The sequence below is a fragment of the Pristiophorus japonicus genome, unplaced genomic scaffold (genome assembly GCF_044704955.1).
Source record: "Pristiophorus japonicus isolate sPriJap1 unplaced genomic scaffold, sPriJap1.hap1 HAP1_SCAFFOLD_163, whole genome shotgun sequence".
Taxonomy (NCBI): Eukaryota; Metazoa; Chordata; class Chondrichthyes; family Pristiophoridae; genus Pristiophorus; species Pristiophorus japonicus.
The window spans coordinates 1,409,420-1,423,319 of NW_027251310.1; the positions used below are offsets into that span (position 1 = coordinate 1,409,420).

At 46.4% G+C, this 13,900-nt stretch overlaps 1 non-coding gene across 1 annotated transcript; it reads left to right on the forward strand.

Annotated features, from left to right (window-relative positions):
* The first annotated feature begins 5,798 nt into the window (after positions 1–5,798).
* Positions 5,799–5,871, forward strand: trnak-cuu (transfer RNA lysine (anticodon CUU)). Its single transcript has one exon. It is a non-coding gene; the product is annotated as a tRNA-Lys (tRNA).
* Positions 5,872–13,900: the final 8,029 nt, after the last annotated feature.

Consider the following 13,900-nt stretch of genomic DNA (forward strand, 5'->3'; position numbering starts at 1 on the left):
TTTGTCTTCACTAATCTTTTTCTCTTCACATATCTATAGAAGCTTTCGCAGTCAGTTTTTATGTTCCCAGCATACTTCCTCTCATACTCTATTTTCCCACTCCTTATTAAACCCATTTGTCCTCCTCTCCTGAATTCTAAATTTCTTCCAGTCCTCAGGTTTGCTGCTTTTTCTGGCAAATTTATAGGCCTCTTCCTTGCATTTAACACGATCCCTAATTTCCCTTATTAGCCACGGTTGAGCCACCTTCCACATTTTATTTTTTCTCCAGACAGGGATGTACAATTGTTGAAGTTCATCCATGTGATCTTTAAATGTTTGCCATTGCCTATCCAGCGTCAACCTTTTAAGTCTCATTTGCCAGTCTATTCTAGCCAATTCACATCTCATGCAATCGAAGTTACCGTTCCTTAAATTCAGGTCCCTGGTCTCTGAATTAAATGTTTCAATCTCCATCTTAATAAAGAATTCTACCATATTATGGTCACTCTTCTCCAAGGGCCTCGCACAACAAGATTGCTAATTAGTCCTTTTTCATTACACATCACCGAGTCTAGGATAGCCAGCCCTCAAGTTGGTTCCTCGACATATTGGTCTAGAAAACCATCCCTAATACACTCCAGGAAATCCTCCTCCACCGTATTTCTACCAGTTTGGTTACCCCAATCTATATGTAGATTAAAGTCGCCCATGATAACTGCTGTATCTTTATTGCACGCATCTATAATTTCTTGTTTGATACTGTCCCCAAACTCACTACTACTCTTTGGTGGTCTGTGCACAACTCCCACTCGTGTTTTCTGCATTTTGGTATTCCGCAGCTCTATCCATACAGAGTCCACACCATCCAAGCTAATGTCCTTCCTTAATATTGCGTTAATTTCCTCTTTAACCAGCATCGTTCCCCGACGTCTTTTCCTTTCAGTCTATCCTTCTTGAATGTTGAATACATCAGGATATTGAGTTCCCAGCCTTGGTCACCCTGGAGCCATGTCTCTAGAATCCCAATTATAACATATTCGTGAATTGCTGCCTCTGAGTGAATTCATCCACCTTATTACGAATAATCCTCGCATTGAGGCACAGAGACTTCAGGCTTGTCTTTTTAATACACTTTGTCCCTTTAGAATTTTGCTTAATGTGGCCCTTTTTGATTTTTGCCTTGTGTTTCTCTGCCCTCCACTTTTACTTTTCTTCTTTCTATCTTTTGCTTCTGCCCCCATTTTACTTCTTTCTATCTCCCTGCATAGGTTCCCATCCCCCTGCCATATTAGTTTAACCCCTCCCCAACAGCACGAGCAAACATTCCCCTAGACATTGGTTCCGGTCCTGACCAGGTGCAGGCCGCCCGATTTGTACTTGTCCTATCTCCCACAGAACCGGTTCCAATGTCCCAGGAATTTGAATCCCACCCTCCTGCACTACTCATCAAACCATATATTCATCTGAGCTATCCTGCATTTCCTATTCTGACTAGCTCGTGGCACTGGTAGCAATTCTGAGATTACTACCTTTTAATTTAATTCCTAGCTCCCTAAACTCAGCTTGTAGGACCTCATCCCATTTTTCCCTATATCATTGGTGCCTATATACACCACGGCAGCTGGCTATTCACCCACCCCCTCCAGAGTGCGCTGCAGCCACTCCGAGACATTCTTGACCTTTGCACCAGGGAGGCAACATACCATTCTGGAGTCTCGATTGCAGCCGCAGAAACATCTATATATTTCCCTTACAATAGAATCCCCTATAACTATAGTTCTCCCACTCTTTTTTCTGCCCTCCTGTGCAGCAGAGCCACCCCTGGTGCCATGGACTTGGCTGCTGCTGCCTTCCCCTGGTAAGTCATCTCCCCCAACAGTACCCAAGGTGGTGTATCTGTTTTGCAGGGAGATGACCGGAGGGGACTCCTGCACTGTCTTCCTTCCACTGCTCTTCCTGATGTTTACCCACTCCCTCTCTGCCTGAGTAACCTTTACCTACGGTGTGTTCAATTCACGACATCCTCAGCATTGCAGATGAATCCGTGCGCAGCTCCAGTGCCGCAATGAGGCCTGTCAGGAGCTGCAGATGGATACACTTGCTGCACATGTAGTCAGCAGGGACACTGGAAGCGTCCCTGACTTCCCACACAGCACAGGAGGAGCATGACATGTGTCTGAGCTCTCCTGCTATGACTTAACCATTAGATTTACTTAACTTGGCAACAATTCCAAAGTTTCTTTGCTGCTAAGAACAAGAAGAAATCAAAGAAACATAAAACTACTCACCACTCAACCAGCCAATCACTTACCCTCTTGGCTGTGACGTCACCCTTTGATTACTTTTGACTTCTTTCTTACTTTTGACCCTGCACCAGCTGTAGCTCGCTGCTCGCTGCTCCTCCAGCCGCTGCTCCTCCGACTGCCGCCGATCCCCGGACTCCCGCTGGGCCTTTATAGGCCGCTGCTCACACCTCCTCCGGTCACTGCTCCTCCGACTTTTGGAAAAAAATAATTCAGTCAGGCAGAGTCTGCATGGATTTATGAAAGGGAAGTCATGTTTGACAAATTTGCTGGAATCCTTTGAGGATGTAATGAACAGGGTGGATAATGGGGAACCAGGGGATGTGGTGTATTTGGACTTCCAGAAGGCATTTTGACAAGGTGCCACATAAAAGATTACTGCACAAGATAAAAGTTCCCGGGGTTGGGGGTAATATATTAGCATGGATAGAGGATTGGCTAACGAACAGAAAACAGAGAGTCGGAATAACTGGTTCATTCTCTGGTTGGCAATCAGTAACTAGTGGGGTGCTGCAGGGATCAGTGCTGGGACCCCAACTGTTTACAATCTATATTGACGGCTTGGATGAAGGGACTGAGTGTAATGTAGCCAAGTTTGCTGATGATACAAAGATGGGAGGAAAAGCAATGTGTGAGGAGGACACAAAAAATCTGCAAAAAGACATAGCCAGGTTAAGTGAGTGGGGAAAAAATTGGCAGATGGTGTATAATGTTGGAAAGTGCAAGGTTATGCATTTTGGCAGAAAAAAATCAAAGAACAAGTTATTAGTTAAAAGGAGAAAAATTGCACAGTGCTGCAGTACAGCGGGACCTGGGAGTACTTGTGCATGAAACACAAAAGGTTAGTATGCAGGTGCAGCAAGTGATCAGGAAGGCCAATGGAATCTTGGCCTTTATTGCAAAGGGGATGGAGTATAAAACAAAGAAGTCTTGCTGCAGTTATACAGGGTATTGGTGAGGCCAGACCTGGAACACTGCGTGCAGTTTTGGTTTCCATATTTAAGAAAGGATATAGATGCTTTGGAGGCAGTTCAGAGAAGGTTCACTAGGTTGATTCCGGAGATGAGGGGGTTAACTTATGAGAAAAGGTTGAGTAGGTTGTGCCTCTACTCATTGGAATTCAGAAGATTGAGAGGTGATCTTATGGAAACGTGTAAGATTATGAGGGGGCTTGACAAGGTGGATGCAGAGAGGATGTTTCTGCATACTAACCTTTTGTGTTTCATGTACAAGGACACCCAGGTCCCTCTGCACCGCAGTATTTCTTAATCTTTCCCCATTTAAATAATTATTTGCTTTTTTATGATTGCTACCACAGTGGATAACCTCATATATTAGGTACTATGGGCCGAGTGCCCTGTTTTTTTGCTGATTCGAATGTTGTATAAAAAGTTATTAAAATTGACAGTTGCTCGGCAAACATATTTGTATTTCCTTCAGTGTACTCCTTACTCTTCAAGGGCTAGATTTTCCCCGAGCAGTTTTGTCGGCGCACTGACCTCAAGCGCACCGACTTTGCGCGCTGGAAACAGCTCGGGGAAAAACTCGCCCCATCCTGGCCGCTGTGTGCAGTCCCCGGAGTCCTGGCGTGGCGTCGATGGTGAAGTGGGGGGCGGAGCCAAATGCCTGCGTCGAAAACACTGCTGGCACCTTCGCGCATGGGCAGTAGGGAGAGAAAACTTGGCAATCTGCCATTTTTAAACAGTGTCAAACCCGATTAAAAGCACAGCAGCTTCTCAGCTTCTCCGGTCGCTCGGCGGGCTCTCCCCCCGTCCCTCCCCGATAAAACGCACAGCTCCAGCAGCTGCAACTTCTCCGGTCCACAAGCTCACACTTCTCCGGTGTGTCTTCCCTCCCCTATCCCAGGGATATAGGGACCGAGTGCAATGGAGCCAAGTTTGCAGATGGTACAAAGATGGGTGGGAAAGTAAATTGTGATACAGCAAAGTAAATCTCAATTCCGGAAGAACAAGATGGAAAAGTACAGTGACCCCGACGTGATATAAACATGCAGCCTTCTGATCTGGAGTCAGACACACTACCGTTGTACCACGAGGTCTACAGTGCAGAGTGCCCATGTTTGTATTCATGAAGGTTCCTGAAACACAGTTTCATTTACCCTGCATTGGTGCAATGAAAGGGCTTTAAAATCCCCGGCCACTCCCACCGTGGGTCAGACAGCATCAGAAGCAGTGCCCACCTGTCACTCACCCTCTCACGCCCGCTTTCATCACCTGCTGCCCGCTGACTGCAGCAAATCCAGTTCATCATCATCATAGGCAGTCCCTCGAAGCGAGGATGACTTGCTTCCACGCCAAAAAAGGATGAGTTCACAGGTGTTTCAATGATGGACCTAATATTCTAGGTCCCAAACTGCATGTTGAAGGGTGGAAGATACCTGTGCGTGGATTTTTTTAACGTGTGGTGGCCGTTGCACCCCAGCCATCACACGGGCTTGACAGAGCGAGGTCTTGGTCCAGTGGCAAGTGTTATCCAAGACGACTGGAGACCAGCTCTGCTGCACGGACCCAGTGCCCACACATATCGCAGTGTGGGCTGGCCCGTGCTGCCCCTGGACCCCTGGCCCTGAACTCACGCCGCCCCTGGGCCCCGATCACATCCCTCCACAGTCTCTCGCTGCTCCTGCTGTACCTGCCCACGCTCCAATCACCGACCTGGACTTTGATGACGTCACTCTTCGCTGCCGTCGCCCTCCTGCACCAGCTCGCGCTGTCCCTTGCCGTGGTACACCACCACGCTGCTCCCAGGCCGCCGCTCACCGCTCCTTTTATGGCCCCGACCTGCCGCTGGTGTTCTCACGCAGGTCGGGGCCTCCACGCTGCTCCCAGCAAATCCAGTTACACCCCGTGTCACCACACAATTCTCAGTTGTGATTGTAAGCTGACTATATTTAAAGCTATCGCAGAGGCTGAAAGCAGTGTTCCCTGGTAGTATAGTGGTTAGGTTCTGGTGCTCTCACTGCCGTGGTCTGGGTTTGCTTCCTGGTCAGAGAAAGCATTTTTACAGAGCAAGCTGACAAATATAATTCAAGTCTGTGAAATACTGAATAATTGTTTCAATCATCATTAATCCATCCATCAGTGTTGCACACTGAAGGAAATACAAATATGTTTGCCGAGTGACTGTCGAATTTTAATAACTTTTTATACAACCGTAGAATCAGCAGAAAATCAGGATATTTGGACCATAGCACCTAATATTCCGCCCATAGTGCAAGAGTAAGGAAATCTTGCTCCAATTGTGCAGGGCCCTGGTGAGACCACACCTGGAGTACTGCGCACAGTTTTGGTCTCCTTTTCTGAGGAAGGATACACTTGCCTTGGAGATGGTACAACGAAGGTTCACCAGATCGATTCTTGGGATGAGAGGACTGTCCTATGGTGAGAGATTGTGTAGAATATGCCGATGCTCTCCGGAGTTTAGAAGAATGAGAGGTGATCTCATTGAAACAGACAATATTCTGAAGGGGATTGACAGAGTAAATGTTGAGAAGCCCGGCTAGCTCAGTCGGTAGAGCATGAGACTCTTAATCTCAGGGTCGTGGGTTCGAGTCCCACGTTGGGCGATTACTTTTCATTAAACTTTTATGTTGCTTTCGCGGGTCAATATCATGAATGAACCCATGATCTTCTTTTGCACAATGATAAAAATGCGAACTGAGGGAGAGTTGATAATTTAATCAAATAATGAAAGCAGTGCCTCAGACCGTTCGGCCGTCCTTACTGTTAGATGTTCCAGATACAAGTTATTACTCTGGAAAGTTTCAGACCGGGCGCTTGTTCAGGGCTGCTGGAAGGCCCAGTGACCGGGATACCCTCTCCCCCGAGGTTTTCCTGAGCCTGTGCTCGGTGTACGGGGAGCTTTGGTCCGGGTCCGAGGTAGCTTGTATCCCAGGGATGGACAATAACCCTCTGAGCTCTGGAACTGGGGAAGAGCGAATAATTAATGAGTTGTTTGTGGGTTTCAAATGCAGCTTAGATCCGCTGGTGTAAACCGATAGTATTGTTTCACAGAATGAATGCAATGCTGACAGGGACAGTCAAAACTTCAAAAAGTGAAATTTAATAACTCATGAAACTTTAATCCTTGATGAAGTTTTATCCCCGATCTGATTTTGCACAATCTATATTGGAGGAGACTGGTTTTAAATGTGCATTGCTCATTCAACAATGTATCCAAAACAGCTTTTATTGCAGACAAGTTTTTGTTTGAGAAATAATGTTTCTGCGCAGGCTTGAACCGGGAACTTTTCACGTGTGAAGGAAATGTGATAACCTCCACACGACTGAAACTGCTGCTTTGCTCAGTGCCCAGAGAGAAGTGTTCAGCAACAAGCTGAAATGCTCAATCCTTCTCTCTGCAAAAAGTTCCTTTCACAAACATTTCTCTGACCAGAACGGAACCAAACAACAATGTCCTCCTTTCAAAGTCATTAATCTCCCCAATTTCCACGTCTGCAATTTTAAGGACAAGGACTGAAAGCGCTTTGCGATCAGAAAATTGCAGGAAACCCTTTGCGGTTAATGACAGGGCTTTTGATGGTTGATTTCTGTTCACATCTTGTGTTATGTATTTAACCCTTGACAACCTGTGCACACCATCATCAGAGGGCCTACCTGTCGGAGTCCCAAGGGATCCCAGTATCCCTTGGGAGCACGGTATGTAAGCAGGCCACCCATGAGGTACCTGTACTCTGGAGTCTTATTAAAGGAGCTAAGGTCACACTTACTCAATGTTCACAATACTAAGTTTCATCCTTTATTATGAGCGTATCAATTGGCGACGAGACAATGAACAACCACGCAAAAATGCAAGGAACAGTTGGTCTCCTGGAGAAGTTCTCAGAAGTGGACGATTGCGAAGCCTCTGTGGAGATACTCGACCAATACTTCGTGGCCAACGAGCTGGAAGGGGACGAGAACGCTGCCAAATGAAGGGCGATCCTCCTTACCGTCTGTGGGGCAGCAACCTATGGCCTCATGAAGAATCTTCTAGCTCTGGTGACACCAACAACTAAATCCTATGAAGAATTGTGTACGCTGGTCTGCGAGCATCTAAATCCGAAAGAAAGCAATCTGATGGCGAGGTATCGGTTCTACACGTGCCAACGGTCGGAGGGCCAGGAAGTGGCGCGCTATGTCGCCGAATTAAGGTGCCTCGCAGGACATTGCGAATTTGAGGGATTCCGAGAACAAATGCTGAGAGACATTTTCATGCTAGGCATTGGCCATGCGATAATTCTTCGCAAACTGTTGACTCTCAGAATCTGAGCAAAGCCATAACGATAGGTCAGACAATTTCCACCAGTTCCTTTAAACACAATAACGTTATTTATTTCTCGTGGACTGGATGGAGGACCATGGTCCATGTAAAAAATTGTTATCGTTTTCCATGAACTAAATGTTCATAAAAGTATTGGAGTGGGAACTCACTGGATAACAGCACAGCTGGCAATGTTTGCGGAATATATTCGTGCAGCCAAAACGCACAATGACAACCTGGAACTGTGCGGCACTGAATCCTCGGGGAAAACAGTTAAAGGCTTCGTCCCTGGGTGGGCTCAAACCACCAACCGTTCGATTAACAGCTGAATACGCTAACCCATTGCGCCACAGAGACTAACTTAAATGTAGACTGCAAGACATCCCAAACCAGGGTGTCAGTCAGCTAAAGCTTCAGATTGCTCCGACCGGGATGGAACTTGTCCACTCTCAGTTGTACTTTTCCCAAATAAAGGGAGGGACATTCATTGTGGATGCATGGAAGCAGTCTGGTCCCGCACACTGCAGACACTTCCATGTCACCGCCAACCAGCTCTCCCACAACCGGTGTGACCTACCTTCCAGCCTTCCATTGCCTTGTCTGTGACAAAGTATACTGATTGTCCCAAAGCCAGTCGTCGGTTTTAATTACTTTTCAGCTCCTGACTGCAGATATTCCTGTGATTAAACCTGAACAAAAGGATTACAGGGACAGTTGGATTCATCATTTCTTTGCTTGGTGAAATTTCAAAGATTGAAAGTGACGGACATCAACCCCAAACTCGTCACCGACTCGCTAACTGCCACACGCTGCTCCCGTGAGATGGAAGCCCAGTTGCTGTTTCAAGCTTGAATACAGGTACAAGCAGAACTCATTCAAAGAAAATCCAAGTCCCTGATTATTTGCACCGAACTCCTTCGCAAAGAGTTGAGGTTCGTTTGGGATGATTTGGGCACACCTTTCCCCACACTACAACACTTCAAACATAACTCAACGACTGTAAAGCGCTTTAAGGCATCATGAGTTCCTGAAAGGTGTTGCAGAAATGCAAGTCCTTCTTTGCAAAAGTTCGATGTAATTTCAAAATTGGCGGCAGAATAGTGGGCTCGGCCGGGATCTCTCGCAAATTTCAATTAACAACCCCGAAAAGAGAATCATACCCCTTGACCAACAAGCTAACTTTTTGACAAACTTGGAGATAAGGTGTAACTTTTATAAAAGCATATTTTGTGTGTAGCTATTCTTGGCTGAAGGAGCACATGAGATCGATTCAGTGACTTTGCTTTTTCGACCTGTCTTCTGAAGCGCCGCACAGTCCCACTCCGACAGTCAATGAGCTGTTGGGACGTTAGTGTATCCAGGCTGTGGGTGGCCACCCTGAGCGCAGCAGAGGGGTTTCTGCATTAGTTCTGGGTGGGGACAGTATTTCCCCTTCTCTCTTCCTCTTGTCTGTATCGTTGAGCTTTGGTTTCTCTATTTATTCCCCTGTCTCAGTTTCGAGTGTTTAAAAGGGAACAAAAGATGAAATGGGTGTCACTGTGGAACAATTTCTCTCGCTCAAAGTTAGATGCACGACCGTCGCGCCATGAGGTCTCGGCAGCTAGCCGTTGATATTCAGGTCCATAAATAAATATATATTTTTATATTTATACAAATTATCGAAGCTGTTCTCTGGTCGAGTGGTTAAGATCCCGAGCATTAACCCTTTTCCATTCTCAATCAGTTCATCGCAGAAAAATAATTGAGGTGTGTGAGAGGATTAATGATTGCTGTAATCGCCGTTAATAACCCCACTACTATCTGTTACAGAACGAGCTTACACACTCTCCCGCTTCTCCTGCCCTTTGCCGGACAGGTGTTCGGGGTTTAATTTTACAAACTGGGCGAGTTCGCTGAACGCGGGGAGACGGTAGGAGCCTCTGTGGCCCCACTGTGAGGATGTGGAAGTGAACACGGTGGCTGGGTGATCCGTGACATTTCTGTAAAGGGCAGTGGAGGAGAAGGATTGAGAACTTTCAGTGTGGGGCAGAAGTTGTTTCAGGTGAGCCAGCACATTCCCGATCAGCACAGAGGGAGCTCACTGGTCAGCTCCCCTCTGTTGGGGCTGCTGTGCCAGAGGTTTCTGCAGTGCAGGAGTTGTCACGTTTACTTTATACGTGTAAGGTCCCTGGTTCGATCCCAAGTGTGAGCATTATGTTTAAACTTGCTGTGGATGAACAATCAGAGCTGACTTTCGTCTCCGAGCAAATACTGCCTGACCTGCTGAGATTTCCAGCAGTTGCTGTATTTATTGATTAAAGTATCGACTGTCCCTCAGTTTGCATTTCTTTCATTGTGCAAAAGAAGGTGACGGGTTAATTAATGATGCTATCCCGTGAAAGTAACACAAAAGTTTAACAAATAAACATATGGTGACTGGCAGGTGAGCGCTGCTTCTGACACCCGGTGGGAATGGGCGGGGATTTTAAAGCCCCTTTTATTGCAGAACCTTCATATTGACGAACATCTCAGACTCAGTGTTTCGGCCTCGTGGTGCAGCAGTGGTGTGTCTGCCTCTTGATCAGAAAGTTGCGTGTTTTAATCATGTTGAGGTCCCTGTCCTTTTGGGTAATTACAGAATTAATATTTTCTTTGCTGTTTCGCAATAACCAGACCCTTGCTCCAAGGTCTGTCTCACTGTTTCCCCGGTGTCAGGCAGAGATACGGCTGCTGTCCTCATTTACTTCATGTGACAGGACACAAAAGTTCAAAATCAAACTGCAGGTGGCCACACATAATATTGAGCAGTCAGGATGGCCGAGCGGTCTAAGTTGCTGCATTCAGGTTGCAGTCTGCTTTGGAAGCGTGGGTTCCGTTGTGTAGTGGTCATCACATTCGCTTAACACGCAAAAGGTTCCTGTTTCAAAACCAGCTGATAACGTGCTCAATTAAATATGAGAAGCATTGAATAATGTGCATTTCTGGTTCAGTATTAACAAAGCACAATGTCTCCCAGCCCTGCTATATTTGTTGAATACTCTGTACAGTTCGGTACACATTCAAACTCTACAGTTTCCAGCCCTGACGGTGCAGAAAGCCCCTCTCAATGCTGCACATTCCAGCTGCTTTCAGTTGAGTTGTGAGAGATTATTGACGGATCCTGCAGCTGTGAAAAGGAATGATGTGTGAGAGGGATCATCAAACGAGGCCATGTGGCTTGAATTAAAGAACAAAAAAAGGGGCGATCACACTACTGGGAGTGTAGTATAGACCCCCGGGCAGTTAGAGGGAGATAGAAGAACAAATATATGGGCAGATTGTTGAGAAGTGCAAAACCTATAGAGCTGAAAGAGTGGAGGTTTTAACTACCCGAATATTAACTGGGAAAATGATAGTGTGAATGGCACAGATGGTGGAGAATTCCTAAAATGCATTCAGGAGAACCTCTTTATCCAGTATGCAACAAGCCCATCAAGGGAGGGGCGGTTCTGGACTGGGTCTTGTGATCGAAGAGGGGCAGGTAGAAGGGGTATCAGTGAGAGAGCATTTTGGTGCGAGTGATCATAATCAGTAAGGTTTAGTGTAGTTATAGAAAAGGACAAAGGGGACCAGGAATAAAAGTTCTCAATTGTGGTAAAGCCAATTTTGCTGAGCTGAGATGGAATTTGGCCAAAGTGGACTGAGAACGGCTACTTGCTGGTAAATCAGTGTCAGAGCAGTGGGAGGCATTCAAGGAGGAGATCCTGAGGGGACAGAGCAAGTATGTTCCCTTAAAACACAGGTGGGACGAACAAATCTAGAGCTCCCGGCATATCAGGGGACATACAGGGAAAGTTAACGAAAAAAAGGGAAGCTTATGACAGATACCGATAACTCAATACTGCAGAAACTCTAGAGGTGTAGAGGTGCAATTAAAAAATATATCAGGAAAGCAAAGAGAGAGCATGAGAGAATGTTGGCAATTAAATCTGGGAAAACCCAAAGATGTTTTCCAAATACATTACGAGCACGATGATAACAAGATAAAGAGTGGGGCCTATTAGAGTCCATAAAGGGAATCTGTACGCGGAGGCGGAAGACGTGGGTAGGATTCTTTATGAATACTTTGCATCTGATTTCACAAAAGAGAGGGGCAATGTGGACTTTGCAATGAGGGTGGAGAAGTGTGAAATATTAGATGAAATAAACATAGTGAGAGAGGAAGTATTGGTGGTTTAGCAGCTTTGAAAGTGGATAAATCCCCAGGCCCGGATGAAATGTATCTCAGGCTGATAAGAGCAGCAAAAGCGGAAATAGCAGAGGCTCTGACCACCATTGTCCAATCCTCACTGGCTACAGGTGCGGGGCCAGAGGATTGGAGCACTGCTCACGTTGTACCTTTGTTTAAAAAGGGAGAAAGGGATTGAGTAAATACAGGCTGGCCAGCCGAACCTTTTACAATTATTTGTAAAAATCCTGAGGGACAGGATAAATCTTCATTTGGAAAGACATGGATTAATCAAGGATAGTCAACATGAATTTGTCAAGCAAAGGTCGTGTCTGACTAAGTTGATTGCATTTTTCGAGCAGGTAACCAGGAGGGTTGATGAGGGCAGTGGTATGATGTAATGCATATGCACTTTAGCAAAGCTTTTGATAAGGTCGCACTTCGCAGACTGGTTACGAATGTAAGAGCCCATGGGATTCAAGGGCAAAGTGGCAAGTTGGGTCCAAAAGTTGTTCAGAGGCAGGAATCAAAGCCTAATGGTTGATGGGTGATTTTGTGATCCAGTAGGTTTCCGCAGGGCTCAGTGCTGGGTCCCTTGCTTTTTGTGGTATACATCAATGACTTGGACTGAAATGTTGAAGGTATGAGTAAGAAGTTTGCAGATGACACTAAAATAGGCTGAGTGGTAAATAATGAAGAAGGAAGTGGCGGACTACAGGAAGATATCAATGGATGTCTCAAGGCGCTTTGCAGCCAATGAAGTACTTTTTGAAGTGCGGTCACTCTTGTAATGTGGGAGACACAGCCGCCAATTTGCACACGGCAGGCTCCTATAGGCAGCAGTATGATGATGACCAGATCATTTGTCTCTGTGATGTTGATTGAGGGATAAATATTGACCAGGACACGAATCCTGGCCACATTGATCCTCCCACCACTTCACACTGTTCTCCGAGGGACCAGCGCGATGATACTAAAACAACAAGCGAAGTTGGTAAGCTATCCATGCAGTCCATCGGAATCCAGCCACACCACCTTCTACCACGGGTAACATCTCTCCATGGATTCTGGAATCTGGATCAACAAACCATAATCCCATCTTATAAGGGATTCCGGGAGGTGCTTCAAGCTTTATTACATATATGTTAACATTTTTAAGGTATTTAAACAAATACCGACATTTTTGAAATGGGCGTCTGGGTGACGTCATCAAAACCCTGGTCGTCATTTTGGAGCGTGAGCAGGAACATCGGCAGGGCCCAGGTAGAGAGGAGTGGGAAGGTCGGGGCGGATGAGCGGCGAGTGTTTGTGACGAGATGCGGTGAATGTTTATGGTGGAGGAGCGGCGACAGATCGTGGAGGAGGTGTGACAGATGGGGGTACGGGGCCCAGAAGAGCCGAGGGCCCAGGGGCAGCATGGGCCCAGACCACACTGCGATATGTGTGGGCACTGGGTCCATGCAGCAGAGCTGGTCTTCTGTCGTCTTGGTTAACCCTTGCCACTGGACCAAGACCTCGCTCTGTCAAGCCCGTGTGGTGGCAAGTGTGCAACGGTTACCCCACGTTAAAAAAATCCACACAAAGGCATCTTCCACCCCCTCAATTGGAGTTCAGGACTGGAACATCGGGTCCTTCTTCGAAACACCTGTGAACTCATGGAAGCAAATCGTCCTCGATCGAGGGACCGCCTATGATGATGATGATCAATGTATTGGTCAGGTGGGCAGAACGGTGATACATGGAATTCAATCCGGATAAGTGTGAGGTAATGCATTTGGGGAGGTTTAACAAGGCAAGGGAATACACATTAAATGGTACGACACTGAAAAGTGTAGAGGAATAAAGGGACCTTGGAGTGCAGGTCTGCAGATCCCTGAAGGTAGCAAGCCAGGTAGTTAATGTGGTTAAGAAGGCATATGGAATACTTGCCTGTATTAGTCAAGGCATGGAATACAAGAGCAAGGAGGTTATGCTTGAACTGTACAAAACACTGGCTACACCACAGCTGGAGTACTGCGTGCAGTTCTGGTCACCACATTACAGGAAATATGTGATTTCACTGGAAAGGGTGCAGAGGAGATTTACTAGAATGTTGCCTGGTCTGGAGAATTTTGGATATGAGGACAGTTTGGAGATGCTGATTCTC